At 45.2% G+C, this 15,927-nt stretch overlaps 1 protein-coding gene across 9 annotated transcripts in view; it reads left to right on the top strand.

Moving 5' to 3' along the window:
- The window catches only part of LOC137384241 (myocardin-like), a 755,068-nt gene that overhangs the window by 76,078 nt on the left and 663,063 nt on the right, over positions 1-15,927 (top strand). Inside the window, exon 1 of one of the 9 annotated variants that reach the window (XM_068057963.1) lies at positions 10,768-10,858. The exons of 7 other annotated variants lie outside the window; for them this stretch is intronic. The gene's annotated coding sequence lies outside the window, so the exon portion shown is untranslated. Of the gene's footprint in view, positions 1-10,767; positions 10,859-15,927 lie in introns of those variants that run through there. One more of the 9 variants, XM_068057964.1, reaches the window with a different exon arrangement.

Raw genomic sequence — 15,927 nt, 5'->3', positions numbered from 1 at the left:
GTCAATCATCTCAGTCCCAGGACATCACTGCAGGAGTTCCTCAGGGTAGTGTCCTAGGCCCAACCATCTTCAGCTGCTTCATCAATGGCCTTACTTCAATCACAAGGTCAGAAGTGGGAATGTTCGCTGATGATTGCACAATGTTCAGCACCATTCATGACTCCTCAGATACTGAAGCAGCCCGTGTCCATATGCAGCAAGACCTGGGCAACATCCAGGCTTGGGCTGATAAGTAGCAATTAACGTTCGCGCCACACAAGTGCCAGGCAATGACCGTCTGAAACAAGAGAGAATCCAACTATCTCCCCATAACGTTGAATGGCATTACCATCGCTGAATCCCCCACTATCAACATCCTGGGGGTCATCATTGACAAGAAACTGAGTGGAGCAGCCACATAAATGCTGTGGCTACAAGAGCTGGTCAGAGACTCGGAATTCTGCAGAGAATAACTCACCTCCTGTCTCCCCAATGCTTGTCCATCATCTACAAGACACAAGTCAGGAGTGTGATGGAATACTCTCCACTTGCCTGGATGGGTGCAGCCCCAACAACACTCAAGAAGCTTGACACTATCCAGGACAAAGTAGCCCACTTGATTGGCACCCCATCCACCACCTTCAACATTCACTCCCTCCACCACTGACACACAGTGGCAGCAGTGTGTACCATCTACAAGATGCACTGCAGCAACTCACCAAGGCTCCTTAGACAGCACCTTCCAAATCCATGAACTCACCACCTAGAACAACAAGGGCAGCAGATGCATGAGAACAGCACCACCTGCAAGTTCCCCTCCAAGTCACACACCAGCCTGACTTGGAACTATATCGCCGTTCCTTCACTGTAGCTGGGTCAAAATCCGGGAACTCCCTTGCTAACAGCACTGTGGGTGTACCTACACCCCAAGGACTGCAGTGGTTCAAGAAGGCAGCTCACCACCATCTTCTCAAGGGCAATTAGGGATGGGCAGTACATGCTGGCCGAGCTAGCGACGCCCACATCCCCCGAATGAATAAAAGAAAACCTTGATGGGCCCTCACGCGCAGTTAGATGGGGTGACACTGGGTAAGGAACACAGCACTAGTGTGCAGGAGGAGGTGCCAGAGGCAGAGGCAGCTGGACTGTCCCCTCAGAGGAGGGAGGACAGACAGAGCCCTGCTCAGCTGAGCACAGATGCAGGGCCTCAGGAGTCACTGGAAAGGAGGCTCTATGCAGACCAGATGCAGCAGATGTGCTCCCAGTTCCCTGAGGCAGTGCGGGGTCATGGACAGAGAATGAAGGAGTCCATCCAGCTCATATGGACCATAATATTTCAAGGCTTTGAGTGCATGAGCTCCTCCATTGAGAGTGCCCAACCTCATGTTAAGCCATATAAACAGTAAAAATCAGGAAATTAGAGCTGCATGCAGCATGGGCAATACAGTAATAATGAGCGACTTCAATTTATATATAGATTGGGTAAACCTAATTAGTACGAATGCTGTGGAGGATGAATTCCTGGAGTGTGTATGAGATGGGTTTCTAGAGCTGAGTTGAGTTGACCTGAGTTGAAGAACCAACTAAGGATTGGGCTATTTTAGATTTAGGATTATGTAATGAGAAAGGGCTAATTAACAACATTGCTGTCAAGGAGCCACTAGGAAATACTGACCACAATATGATAGAGGTTTACATCAAGTTTGAAAGAGATATAGTTCATTCTGCAACTAGGTTCTTAAATCTGAACAAAAGAAACAATGAAGGTGTGAGGGGCAAGTTGGTAATGGTGGATTGGGAAAATACATTAAAAGATTTGACGGTAGACAGGCAATGGCTAGTATTTGAAGAAGTATTACACAGTTTCCAATAAATATACATTTGAGTATTGCTGAAAATAGAGACATGTTGTCGAAGCTTTTCATTTTGCACTCATCAGGACAATTGCAAGAATACCTATGTAAGGGAAAACGACAACTTTACACTGTATGGGAAGAGAGTCTCTGCATGTCTCTATTTTCAGCAATACTCAAGTTCTGTACTACCAAGTGACTAATATACATTCCTCTAAGAGACAAAAACCCATCAGGATAGGTGAATCAACCGTGGCTAACAATGATTGCATTAGGTCAAAGGAAGTGAGTTAGAAGGTCGCCAGAGAAAGTGAGCATTGGGAGGAATTTAGAGTCCAACAAAGGAGGACCAAGTAACTGATAAAGCAAGGGAAAAGAGATTATGAATGCAAGCTAGCAAGAAACATAAAGGTGGACTGTAAAAGCGTCGTTAGGTATGTGATTAGCAGGGACGAATGTGGGTCCATTGTATTCAGAAACAGGACAGTTTGTGGAGGAGAATGAGGAAATGACGGAGAGACTAAACAATTATTTTGTGTCTGTCTTCATGGAGGAAGACACAGAAAATCTCCCAGACTTGCAAAAATGAAGAACTGAAAATTAGTATCAATAAAGAGGTAATACTCGAAAAATTAATTCAATTGAAAGTTGATATTCATTGAAAAGAGTGTGGAGTGCAGGGAGAGGCTTCATTGAAAAGAGTGGGGAGTGCTGGGAGAGGCTTCATTGAAAAGAGCAGGAAGAAGCTTCATTGAAAAGAGCAGGAAGAAGCTTCATTGAAAAGAGTAGGAAGAAGCTTCATTGAAAAGAGTGGGGAGAGGCTTCATTGAAAAGAGCAGGAAGAAGCTTCATTGAAAAGAGCAGGAAGAAGCCTCATTGAAAAGAGTAGGAAGAAGCTTCATTGAAAAGAGCGGGGAGCGGCTTCATTGAAAAGAGCAGGGAGAGGCTTCATTGAAAAGAGCAGGGAGAGGCTTCATTGAAAAGAGCAGGGAGAGGCTTCATTGAAAAGAGCAGGGAGAGGCTTCATTGAAAAGAGCAGGGAGAGGCTTCATTGAAAAGAGCAGGGAGAGGCTTCATTGAAAAGAGCGGGGAGAGGCTTCATTGAAAAGAGCAGGAAGAAGCTTCATTGAAAAGAGCGGGGAGAGGCTTCATTGAAAAGAGCAGGAAGAAGCTTCATTGAAAAGAGAAGGGAGAGGCTTCATTGAAAAGAGCAGGAAGAAGCTTCATTGAAAAGAGCAGAGAGAGGCTTCATTGAAAAGAGCGGAGAGAGGCTTCATTGAAAAGAGCGGGGAGAGGCTTCATTGAAAAGAGTGCGGAGTGCTGGGTCTTCACTATTGAGGATACAAGGAACATCCCAGTATTGGCTGTATGTCAGGAAATGGAAGGGAGGGAGGAACTCAAGGAAGTTACAATTACTAGGGAAATGGTACTGAACAAATTGTTGGTGCTGCAGGCTGACAAGTCCCCAGGTGCTGATGGACTTCATCCTGGAGTGTTAAAAGAAGTGGCTAGTGAGATAGTCGATGCATTAGTTTTAATTTTCCGAAATTCCCTAGATTCAGGGAAGGTTCCGTTAGGTTGGAAAATAGCAAATGTAACTTCTTTATTCAAAAAGGGAGGGAGACAGAAAGCAGGAAACTACAGGCCAGTTAGCTTAATATCTGTCATAGGGAAAATGTTAGAAGCAGAGCATTCAGAAAAAATCAAGGTAATCAGGCAGAGTCAACATGGTTTTGTGAAAGGGAAATCATGTTTAACCAATTTATTGGAGTTCTTTGAGGGAGTTACATGTGCTGTGGATAAAGGGGAACCAGTGGATGTATTGTACTTCGATTTCCAGAAGGCATTTGAGAAGCTGCCACATCAAAGATTATTGCAGAAAATAAAAGCTCATGGTGTAAGGGATAACATAGTGGCATGGATAGAAGATTGGCTAACTAACAGGAAACAGAGACTAGGCATAAATGGGTCATTTTCTGGTTGGCAAGATGTAACGAATGGTATGCCACCAGGATCTGTGCTGGGGCCTTAAATTTTTACAATTTATATAAGGCTGCATTTGCTGACAATGCAACCGCTAGGTGGCGCTGCACTGGCTCATGCACAAATGCAGCCTGTTCAACGAAAACGTCACAGTCTGCGACGTTCAGACAGCTGCCAGGACTAAAGATGGCGCTGCTCAAATAATCACACAAGGGCAACGTAAACCTATGGCAGCACACAATGGCCTAGCTTGCGAGTGGGCGGGGGTGGGTGGAGAAGCGGGGAGCGAGTGGCCAGAGAGAGTGGGGGGTGGGGGGGGGGTGGTGGTGGAGTGGGGAGATAGCGGGCGGTGGGTGGGGAGGTGGAGTGGGGAGAGAATGGGCGGGGGGAGAGCGGGGAGAGAGCAGACGGGGGGGGGGGAGGGTGAGCGGGAAGTACGTGGGCGGGGAGAGCACTGGCGGGATGGGGGAGAAAGCAGGCCGAGGTGAGAGAGGGTGTGGTGGGGGCGAGGAGGAGAGCACACCCGCCACCACCAAGGTCTTCGGCCGCCCTGTCCCCGCTTCCCCCCCGGCCTCTCCCCACTCCAGTGCATGAATCACAAAAGGTTAGTATGCAGGTACAGCAAGTAATTAGGAAAGCTGATTGAATGTTATTGTTTATCGCGAGGGAAATTGAATACAAAGGTTATGTTTCAGCTATACAGGGCATAGGTGAGACCACATCTGGAGTACTGTATACAGTACTGGTCTCCTTATTTAAGGAAGGATGTAAATGCATTGGAGGCAGTACAGAGGAGGTTTACTAGACTAATACCTGAATGGGTGGGCTGTCTTATGAGGAAAGATTGGACGGGCTAGGCTTGTATCCGCTGGAATTTAGAAGTACAACAGGCGACCTGATTGAAACATATAAGATCCTGAGGGGTCTTGACAGGGTGGAGGAGGAAAGGATGTTTCCCCTTGTGGGAGAATATAGACCTCGGGGTCACTGTTTAAAAATAAGGAACAGAAATGAGGAGAAATTCTTTCTTTCAGAGGGTCGTGAGTCTTTGGAATTCTCTTCCTCAAAAGGCAGTGGAAGCAGAGTCTTTGAATATTTTTGAGACAGAGGTAGATAGATTCTTGATAAGCAAGGGGGTGGAAGTTTATCGGGGATAGGTGGAAATGTGGAGTAATCCGTTCAGCCATGTACTTATTGAATGGAGGAGCAGGCTACTCCTGCTCCTAATTCGTATGTTTGTATAAATCCCCAGACGAGCTACATCCCAAAGTATTGAAGGAGGTGGTTATCGTTCAAAATTCTAGAGATTCTGGAAATCTTCCTGCAGACTAGAAAGTAACAAATGTAACCCCATTATTTAAAAAGGAAGGGAGAGAGAAAACAGAGAACTACAGATCTGTTAGTTTGATGTAAGTAGTAGGGAATATGTTAGAATCTATTACTTAGGATGAGATAACTGGACACTTGGAAAAGAATGATATGATTGGGCAGAGTCAACATGGATTTGTGAAAGTGAAATCATGTTTGAAAAATTTGTTTGAGATTTTTTGAGGATGTTAGCATAGATAAAGGAGAACCAGTAGATGTGGTGCATTTGGATTTTCAGAGGCTTTTGATAAGGTCTCACACAGGAGGTTAGTAAACAAAATTAGAGCACATGGGATTTTGGGTAATATACTGCAATGGATTGAGAATTGGTTAACAGACAGAAAGCAGAGAGTAAGAATAAATGGGTCATTCTCAGGATGGCAGGCTGTTGCTAGTGGGGTACCGCAAGGATCAGTCCTTGGGTCACAGTTGTTCACAATCTATATAAATGATTTGTTATGGGGACCAATTGTAATATTTCCAATTTGCTGATGGCACAAAACTAGGTGGGAATGTAAGTTGTGAGGAGGATGCAAGGAGGTTTCAAGGGGATTTGGACAGGCTACGTGAAGGGGAAAGAACATGACAGATGGAATATAATGTGAATAAGTGTGAAGTGATCCACTTTGGTAGAAAAAATAGAAAGGCGGAGTATTTCTTAAATGGTGAGAGGTTGGGAAATGTTGATGTCCAAAGAGACCTGGGTGTCCTTGTTCATGAGTCACTAAAAGTTAGTACGCAGGTGCAGCAAGTAATTAAGAAGGCAAATGATATGTTGGCCTTCATTGCAAGGGGATTTGAGTACAGGAATAAAGATTGTTGCTGCAATTATATAAAGCCTTGGTGAGACCGCACCTGGAGTATTGTGTACAGTTTGGATCTCCTTATCTAAGGAAGGATATACTTGCCGTAGAGGGAGTGCAACAGAGGTTCACCAGACTAATCCCTGGGATGGCAGGATTGTCTTATGAGGAGAGATTGCAGAAACTCAGCCTGTATTCTCTGGAGTTTTGAAGAATGAGAGGTGATCTCATTGAAACGTACAAAATTGTTATAGAGCGTGATAGGGTAGATGTGGATAGGATGTTTCCTGTGGCTTGTGAGTCTAGAACCAGGGGACGCAGTCTCAGAATAAGAGGCAGGCCATTTAAGACTGAGAGGGGGAGGAATTTCTTTGTCCAGAGGGTGGTGCGTCTGTGGAATTCTCTACTCCAGAGGGCTGTGGAAGCTCAATCATTGAGCATGAGCAAGACATAAATTGATAGATTTCTGGATACTAATGACATCAAGGGATATGGGGATAGTGGGGAAAAATGGCGTAGAGGTAGATGATCAGTCAAGATCTGTTTGAATGACAGAGCAGGCTCGACCGGCCGAATGGCCTAGTCCTGCTCCTATTTCCTATGAGCCTATATGTGACAGCACATGGAGTGCATGCAGGAACTGCACACTGACATACACAGAATACATGCCACTGGCGCTGACGGTGCAGGGATGACTGGAGGTGAAACCAATTGTGCCCCAGCTGATGCTCCCCTACAGCCATCTGGAGTGCCAGCCAGGGGCTGAGAATGTCACCGAGGAGGATGAGGGTGCCATCCCTCACGGGGTGCCGTCATCATCTTCGGCCTCCTTGGTCTCTCTGACACAGGAAGTATCCATGCAACAGGGCCCAGTAATGGAGGTTGCCCCTGCAATGATTCAGATGTTGCAGTCTCTGGAGATGCCCCCATTGGCTCCTCCATGACGATGACTACCGCCACATGCATCTCAGCTGCATGCAGAGATCAGTGAGAAGGCTGCCTCCACCTCGAGGCCACACGGGGAGAAATGCGCAGAGCTGGCTGAGCACAGAGGCCACCACATCGTGCAGGGAACTGAGTGGGTCACTGGGCTGTTCTCTTCCTGTAATTATGCACTGTTTTTCTTCATGAGCACAATGTAAATTATGACACTTTAAGCCGGATGTGTGAATCTCCTTTTATTAATGGGGAGACGGGGAAAGAGGTATGAAGCGGTGAAGGAGAGCAAGGGTTTGTCAATAGCGAAAGTGAAACCTCTGGGCAGACACTCATCCTTCATTGGCGGTAAGAGTTTACATGTTCCACACTGTGTCTTCAATGGAAGTGTTAGTTCAAACAGCTCAGAGTGAGTTCCATACCATGTTGTTTATACTGGGTCAGAGGGGCTCGCTCAAAATGTTCATGAACCAGATTGATGGCATCCTGGTGAGACCCGCGAGCCCCACCACCCCCCCATGCTGAGCCCTGCCACCTCCCTGTGTAGCAGGGGTAACTCAGTGTTCTGTATCTGCCTCTTCCTCCTCCACCACGTCCTGCTCCTCCTCTTCCTCTGGTGAGCCGTGTCTTTCCTGGGCCTCAAGTTTCACATCCTTCTGGAGGGCTGTGTTACAGAGAACACAGCAGAATGAGTGAGATCCTTGCATGGCACCACCCAACTGGTCTAGGCACTGGAACAGCATCTTCAGAAGCCCAATGGCCTGCTCAGTGGTGGTCCAAGTGAGCAGATGTCTCTGGCTGTATTGTCTCTGTGCCTCCGTCTGAGGCTCTCGTAGAGATGTAAGTAGCCAGGTCTTCGAGGCATAGCTTTTGTCCCCTAGAATCCATCCATGCCATCCAGCTGTGGCAGCATGGACTGTGGACAATGAAGAAGTCTTGGCAGCTGCCAGGAAAGCATGCGCACACATGGAGGAAACTCTTGTTGTGGTTGCACACCAGCTGAGCAGTGAGGGAATGGAAGCCCTGCCTGTTGATGAACCTGACTGGCCAGTTAGTGGGTACCTTGATGGCCAGATGGGTGCAATCAATGATGTGCTACATGTGGCGGAATCCAGCAACGATGGCAAAACCCACTGCCCTCTGTGCCTGTGAGGATACTTATTCTTGGAATTGAATGTACTGTCCGGCTCTGGCAAACAGGGTATCAGTGACCTGCGAGATGCAGTGGAATACAGCCGTTTGAGATGCCACCAAGGTGATCCTTGGAATGAGCCAGAAGCGAAGAAGTTCTGACAGAACATGCGACGCATGTGCTCCCATTAAAATCACAACATGCCCCTTAACAAGCTCTCAATGAGCTCTGATGATCGTAATTGGCTTTATTCAGGGATCGGGCAGGATTGCAATACTACCCTCCTCCCGCCGTGGTGAACATGTGCAGTGCTGGGAACAGCATCGGAAAACCAGCACGTTGGCTGGCACCAGTATTTTTGACCCCCGCCTGCCTCCGTTCCTGCCCTGGCGGCACATGAAAATTCAGCCTGAAAAGTTTGCAACCATCTTCAGCCAGAAGTGTTGAGTGGATGATCCATCTCGGCCTCCTCCTGAGGTCCCCATCATCACAGAAGTCAGGCTTCAGCCAAATGGATTCACTCCGTGTGACATCAAGAAATGGCTGAGCACACTGGATACAACAAAGGCTATGGGCCCTGACAGCATCCCAGCTGTAGTATTGAGGACTTCTGGTCCAGAACTAGTCAAGCTGTTCCAGTACAGCGACAACACAGGCATCTACCCGACAATGTGCAAAAAGCAGAACAAATCCAATCCAATTACCGCCCCTTCAGTCTACTCTTAATTATCAGCAAATCAGCATGTGTTGTCAACAGTGCTTTGCAGTGCCATTTACTCACCCATAATCTGCTCACTGATAGTCAATTCAGGTTCCATCCGAGTCACTGAGCTCCAGACCTCATTACAGCCTTGGTCCAAACATGGACAAAAGAGCTGAATTCCAGAGTTGAGGTGAGAGTCTAAGCACTTCCCCTTGACATTTAATGGGATTATCATCAAATTAGATACTGTAGATATGATTTTGAAAGAGACATTTTTTAATTGCATTGAAACCAAAAACACTCAATTTCTTAACCTGGTCACACTTTGCTGCTCCTAAGGATCCCCGGTCTACCAGCAATAATGATGCAAGGTTATAAACCTGAAACGTTAACTCTGTCTCTCGCCACAGATGCTGCCAGACCTGCGGCATTTATATGAAGTTAGGTCACAGATCAGCCATGGTCTAATTGAATGGTGAAACAGGCTCGAGTGGCAAAATGGCCTACTCCTGTTCTTATGAAGGACACATTTAGCGACTTGAGAATGCATTTTGATGTCATTCTGTATGAATGAAATCAAGCACCTTTCATTTTTTAATTGTACATGAATTCAGTCTATTTGAGTTGAGCTGTTCAGAGGGGAATGGAATTCATCATATCAAACATCCACATCTTGGCTGCTTGCTCTTTCCTTTATTTATTTTACTTAAAAAAATGATTGTATAACCCTAGTATCTAAAAATATCCACTGGCCTGTCTATATTGAAATATCCATGTAATTATGTTGATCTAATAGAGGTTAAACCAGGGGAAAACTTCAGTAATATGACTAAAAGAGTAAACACATTTTATATTCGATTGAAAAATACAGATTTGAATGGAAATATTTTGTTATTTTGGTGGGACTATCATATTGAGCAATAGAGTCTACTCCTGTTAATTTAAGAATTAATTCTTTGGATATGTGAAGATCTGCCTCCTTCATGTATGTTGCAGAAAAAGTACAGTTTGATCTCTGGGGTTCCCCATGTATGGAATCCCCAAACTCAGCCTTACCAAGGACCACAGAGTCAGGGAGGAAATTAGAAGGCAACTACACCAAGGCAGTTCTCAGCTACTTTCTGATGGACATTGCAGAATCTCAACACAGGAGGCCTGGGAAAGGATTCTTCTGTTTGCTCACTAATAGAAAAGCAAAATACTGCAGATGCTGGAAATCTGAAATAAAAACAGAAAATGCTGGAAATGCTCAGCAGGTCAGTCAGCATCTGTGGAGAGAGAAACAGAGTTAACAGGCTTGATTTTCAATCTGGGGACGGGAACCCAATACCCGGATAATTTCCGGGTCCTGACCCCACGCCGCATCTGCTTCGCTCATGTGACACAGTCTTGAAATGTAGATGTCCCAATGGGGCCAGCAGCCAGGAGGTGGGTGTTTTGTTTACGCTGGGATGCTGGATATATTATGTATATCTGATTTATCTCAAAGCAATGCAGATATCACACATAGTAAATCACCGACTGGTTTATTTACAGCACTTTATCTCAACTCTTACTGGATCTCAGTACAATGCCTCTCAGAACAGTCTCTGTTTAACTGTAGAACATTCGAGTCTGTCTTTTAGTTTCAGTTTCAACTCTTCAGCTCCACCCATAGGCTTAAGCAATCAAACTCAGTGAACTCTGATCAATGGACAGCCTAATACAATCTAACCCAGATCAATCAAACACTACATTTTCCCCCCTTTTGACGAAATACCTTATTTTTGAATTAAAGTATTCTATTTAACAAACATATATATGTTATTTCTGAGCGTTCAACTTGTCTGTTTTCTCTAAGTACAGAAACAGTCTTTGAGACAGGAAGATCTTTTAGGTCTGCGGTTAGATTTATGAATTTGAGATTGTGGGTCTGTTTGATCAGCTTGCTGAGGCGGATGATCAAAGTCACTCATAGGAAGAGACTCCCCCACATCGAACCGAGAAGTCTTTTTCTTTGACGACCTGCACATCTTTGCAAAATGGTTGCACTTTTTTCCTCGAGCTGGACATGGCATTGTGACTCGGTGAGCATTTCCACAATGTGGGAACAGTTTTGAAGGTAACTGACCATTATGGGGCACATTTTGATGAGGTTGCTGAGGTCTTCTTGTCCTTAACCCTTGCACTAAAGCTGGTTAGGCAAGCTGTGTCTGCAATCCTAAGTCTAAGGGTGCATGTGTGTGTGTCTTCAAATCTAACATGACAGATTCAATCTGGACTGTTAAGACTCTGGTTTTTTCCAAGGCTAAATCATCAACCTCCATGAGGAAAATCGTGGAATTGAATTCTTTCCAATTAATTGGTCATGAATTAGTTCATTGTTTGTGCCAAATTTACATGTAGATGCCAATTGCTGAAATGCTGTCACGTATTGTTTAATGTGCTCACCATGAAGCTGGGATCTCTGGCAGAATGCATATCACCCTATCATCACACTTTTCTTTGGCCTGAAGTATTTTTCAAGAGGACTTGCCGCCATCACAAATGTAGATGTATCATCTGTGAACTGCTCGAATATCTGCTGGCCTTCTGCTCTGAGACAGCGTACAAGTATTGCTTTCTTATGGTTCATTGTTATATCTGGGCTATCCATCCTCGTAGTGAGCAAGTAGGTCTTGAACCCCAAAATCCATTACTCCCAGCACAAAGGAGGAGTTTCCGCCATTGAACGAAATGGTTCTGGAGCAGATAACTTCAATTTTGTTGAATCATCCTCCTAGCCACATTTTCATTATGCTTATGCCAGGTTGCTGGATATATTATGTATATCTGATTTATCTCAAAGCAATGCAGATATCGCACTTGTATTAAATCACCAACTGGTTTATTTACAACACTCTATACTATCTCAGCTCTCACTGGATCTCAGTATATCTTACCACAGTACATCAGTAGATCTTACTCGCTTCTCAGAACAGTCTCTATTTAGCTGTAGAACATTCTCGTCTGTCTTTTAGTTTCAGTTTCAACTCTTCAGCTCCACCCATAGGATTAAGCAATCAAACATAGTGAACACTGATCAATGGACAGACTAATACAATCAAACCCAGATCAATCAAACATGACAGCGGGAGCTGGCTGCTAAGCAGGATCGTCGAAGGGAGACAGCAGCCATGATTGGGCCCGCCTCTGCCTTGCAGAATAGAGGAGGCAGGACATTAGAGGGCTAGCAGCCCCACGTCTCAGAGAAGTATCCAAACGGCCAACTTCAACTGTGCCCGATCTCACACAAAAACCCCTTGTGGCAAAAATTTTCCCTTATAAAAAAAAATGTACTCAATTGCTCCCTGCATTGAACCCAACAATTATGTGCTAACGTGTGCCAGCCTGTTCGGGTTTGGTGATTTGCGAATTGAAAATTGCCTACTGGCCCTCCCCGGCTTGTTGACAAGCTCCTCAAGGAGCTTAACAGGCTGTTAATTGGAGGCCAGTGGGTTCCCGGCAACCCCCAACCCTTTTCCTCGCTTTGAAAATACAGTGCATCCCAGAGTTGTCAGGACGCTGACATGCCATACGGGAGCGCTGTTTTCAAAGTGCACCACTCCTGTTTTCTCCCCAACGGGTGATTGAAATTCCCAGCCAATGTTTGTGACCTTTCATCAGAACTGGGAATAATTAGAAATGTAATAGGTTTTGAGAATGTGAAAGGGGGGTAGGGTGGGAAGAGGAATAAAGGAGAAGCTCTGTGATAGGGTGGAAGGTAGTCTGTTCATAAGCCATTTTAGCTCACCGTTCACATTACACTTTTGGTGCTGTAGCTTGCTGCAGTATAGCTAGGATAAAGACGCAACAATGTCATGTGCTGCATTTGGGATCTCACAAACATTGTGCCCAATGGAACAAAAGGATAGAGAAAAAAGCAACAAACAACGGAGAAGGAAATAGGATCAATTAAAGACAGGAAGAGAAATGAAGGGAAAGAAAGTGAATGGATTAAGGGAGATACTTAAAAAAAAAGACAAAGATAAAAGTTTGAAAAAATGAAAAAGAACAAGCAGAAGAAGTGAACATTGTAATCCAGTTGTGTTTGGGAATTGTATTAGTCTTTGAGAAATTTAATGAGTGAATGGCAGAGTAGATGGGCAAAATATACAAACATTCTTGACCCATGAAGTATAGAACCAGCAGACCCACCCATCAGGATCAGAAATGGCAGAATACCCAGGACTGAATTTTCAGTCGCCCATGCGGGCGAGTTCGGTGCGGGTAGGCCTGGGAAATTGCCCACTCTGAAGGTGGCACTGGTTCTCAACACCTGGCAACCCGCACGCCTCCAATTAGTAGTGTGTTGAGCTCTTTGTAGAGCTCGTTAGGAGTGTAGGGAGCTACAGTTAGCAATTATCAAAGGGTATGCACCAGGAACATGGAGAGTCTGAGACACATTTGAGCATAGCTGTTGGGAACACAGCAGGGAGCCACTACTCTGCAGTGTGAAACTCAGTTGCTCATGCAATGGCACAGAGTTTCCATTACTAGAACTGAGGGCTTGATTTCCTGAGGAGAGTGGTTTTGGATTCTTGTGAGTAATGTGAGGCTGCTGACATCCATGGCCACCTCTAGCCATGCCTGCTTGGTCTGGATCGCTGGAGCTCCTCTTCCAGATGGAGGGAAGAGTACAGCTCCCCTGTCCGCCACAGCCTCGATCAGGGCCTTGAGAGGCAACAGAAAAAGTTGGGGCCACCCAGGGATGGCTGCCCAAACTACCGCTGCCCCTCTGTTCTCCCTGCACATCCATTTCCATGGGCAACAGCAAGCCCTGTCATGGCTGCTCTTTACCTTTTAAATTATCCCTCTGTTCGTAGCTCCTGCCTGTGCCTGATGCCCCTAATTGGGTGCTGAACGCAGCCCCCGGCCAATTAGTGGCTGATAGTTTGAAAATTGGGTTACGTCACTGCGCTGATGCAGTGCAGGGAGTCAGGTGCTGGAAATGTCCCGAGCATCGGGTTCCTGACCCCAAAATGAAAATTCTTTCCCCGTTGAATATGCCATGGACTTCTTTCATAGGAACTTAGCAATTGCTAGACAAAAAAAGACCAAGGTCCATCTAATTCGCCCTCCTGGTAACAGCATAATACAATGGTAATGGATTTTGACTAATCATAGCAATCAACCTCTATCAATTAGTTTACAATAGGCCTAGACATAACATGAGAAAACCCAGTGGTGGAGAGCTTTGGGAACCATAAGTTCAAAGTCACCTTTATCCTCCCAAGTATTCTCCATTTATCACATGCCATATCTTAATTTTCTCATATACTCTATCCCAAAAATCATATTTCTGAAAAAACATCTATCCAAACAAGTTTACATCTTGAAAATGATTACCTTCCAACACTAACAGGAGTATGGATGGCAAACTGACAAGACAGATAAAAGATTTGAAAACCTGTTGGAGAAATTCACTATCTGCTAAAGTGAGTCTCCACAGCTTCAGTGATCTCTTTCTGTGCCTCCAATGTTAAGTGTCATGTCAGGATGATAAACCATGTCATTAATAGGATCCTCTATTTCAAGAATCCCAATAAATTCAAGGGGGAGCCTCACAACCAGATGGGGTATTTGGTGATGCTAATGACTGAGTGGTACAAATCCCCCTGCAATTTGAGGAGAATCGGTACTCATGGCATTATCTCTCTCACTTGGCAACTCATTGGTAAGTTTGTAAGAGTGACTTTGGAGAGTGACTGTCCAGATTAATTTTCCAATTGGAAGACCTTGACTGCCATTTGTTACCCTCCCATAATGACCAAGCTGAGATTAGAAAGCTCACCCGTGCAGTAAATTAATAATGGCGAGTGTTGTTATACTCCCAGCAATTTCTGTCCATAATGTATGATATACAATGTTCACAATTATCTGACAATACCCCTCTGACCTGCTTTCAAAATGGATGGAATGCAGAAAGAAAATTGAAAGCTAATCCTTTGGCTCCATTTAGATGTGATAATAGTTCTGCACATTATCTTCTGCTATTGTTTTTCTGGTGGTGCAGCAATGTATGTTGCATGCAAATTAATGTTACAGGTCTTTGCACACCAATTTCCTCAAATAGCAGGTCAGATGCAAATTGCTCCTGCCTAACTCCCATATAAAATGGTGCTACAGCTTCCTGTCTTAGCATTTAGTTGATGTTACTTTAAAGGGACAGACTATTAGACACGAAGGAAAAGCTGAAACTTTGGCAAATTGTTACTGCTTACGAAAGTATCTAAAGACTGTTGTAGTGCTTTTGTATTGAGTGAGGCTGTTAAATTTATTCTGCACCCTCCAGTATGTACCATTTGGAACACCCTTATATCTATCATACAAGGAGAGGGAGGAAGCACAGGCTGAGATGGGTTCTAGATCCATCACTTCAATAAGTTCAGGTAATGCACTCAGGCTTTCTAATGTTAATGTCAGAAAACCATGGGCTGGATTTTCAAATCCTGGTGGGGGTGGGAGCGGGCACGTGCGCGATTTGAAAATCACGATCCCGGAGGGCAGCACTGGGTCCCGTCACCTCTGGAACGGAATGCAATTTTGAAAGGGACGCTGAGAGTAGGGAGAACAGGAAACAAGCACGTCTCGAATTAACTGCTCGGAAAAGCTTCTGAGGAACAGTTTGCGATATTCATGAAAAGGGCACGGGGAAAAAGCCATATCTGGAACACCGCGGGGTGTAGAAGTGGTGAACACTGCAGGGAGTGATGAAGGCTATTGGAAGCACTGTTTAACATATTTTAGAAGTGCAGAATAAAGCTCAGCTGCTCAAACAGTGGCACAGAGTAGGAGCTGGAAGACTTGCATATGTGAGTGGTAGGAATCTGAAGCGGGACGTGTGGCCACTGGCATCACTTGCGCAGCTTGAGTTGACAGGGGAAGGTCTGCTGAATGAACAAACAGATGAGAACAGGCTACTCTGACATTGGACAGAGCAGCCAGAATGAGCTTCAGCAGATGCAACCTCCTAGACAGCAGGAGGCCAGAGGAGTACAACGGGAGCCGCAAGGGGAAGAAGGCACTACCCTGGACATCGGGTCCACCACCCAAGAATCAGCTACCTGCAAATGATGGAGTTCCAGTGTAGTAGGAGGTTTCGCCTATTCAGGCAGATAGTCTCTGACCTTTGTGCTCTGGTCCACAATG

Source organism: Heterodontus francisci, chromosome 26 (genome assembly GCF_036365525.1).
Source record: "Heterodontus francisci isolate sHetFra1 chromosome 26, sHetFra1.hap1, whole genome shotgun sequence".
Classification (NCBI taxonomy): Eukaryota; Metazoa; Chordata; class Chondrichthyes; order Heterodontiformes; family Heterodontidae; genus Heterodontus; species Heterodontus francisci.
Note: the sequence above shows the minus strand (reverse complement) of the source record. Positions and strands in the feature narration are given on the sequence as shown.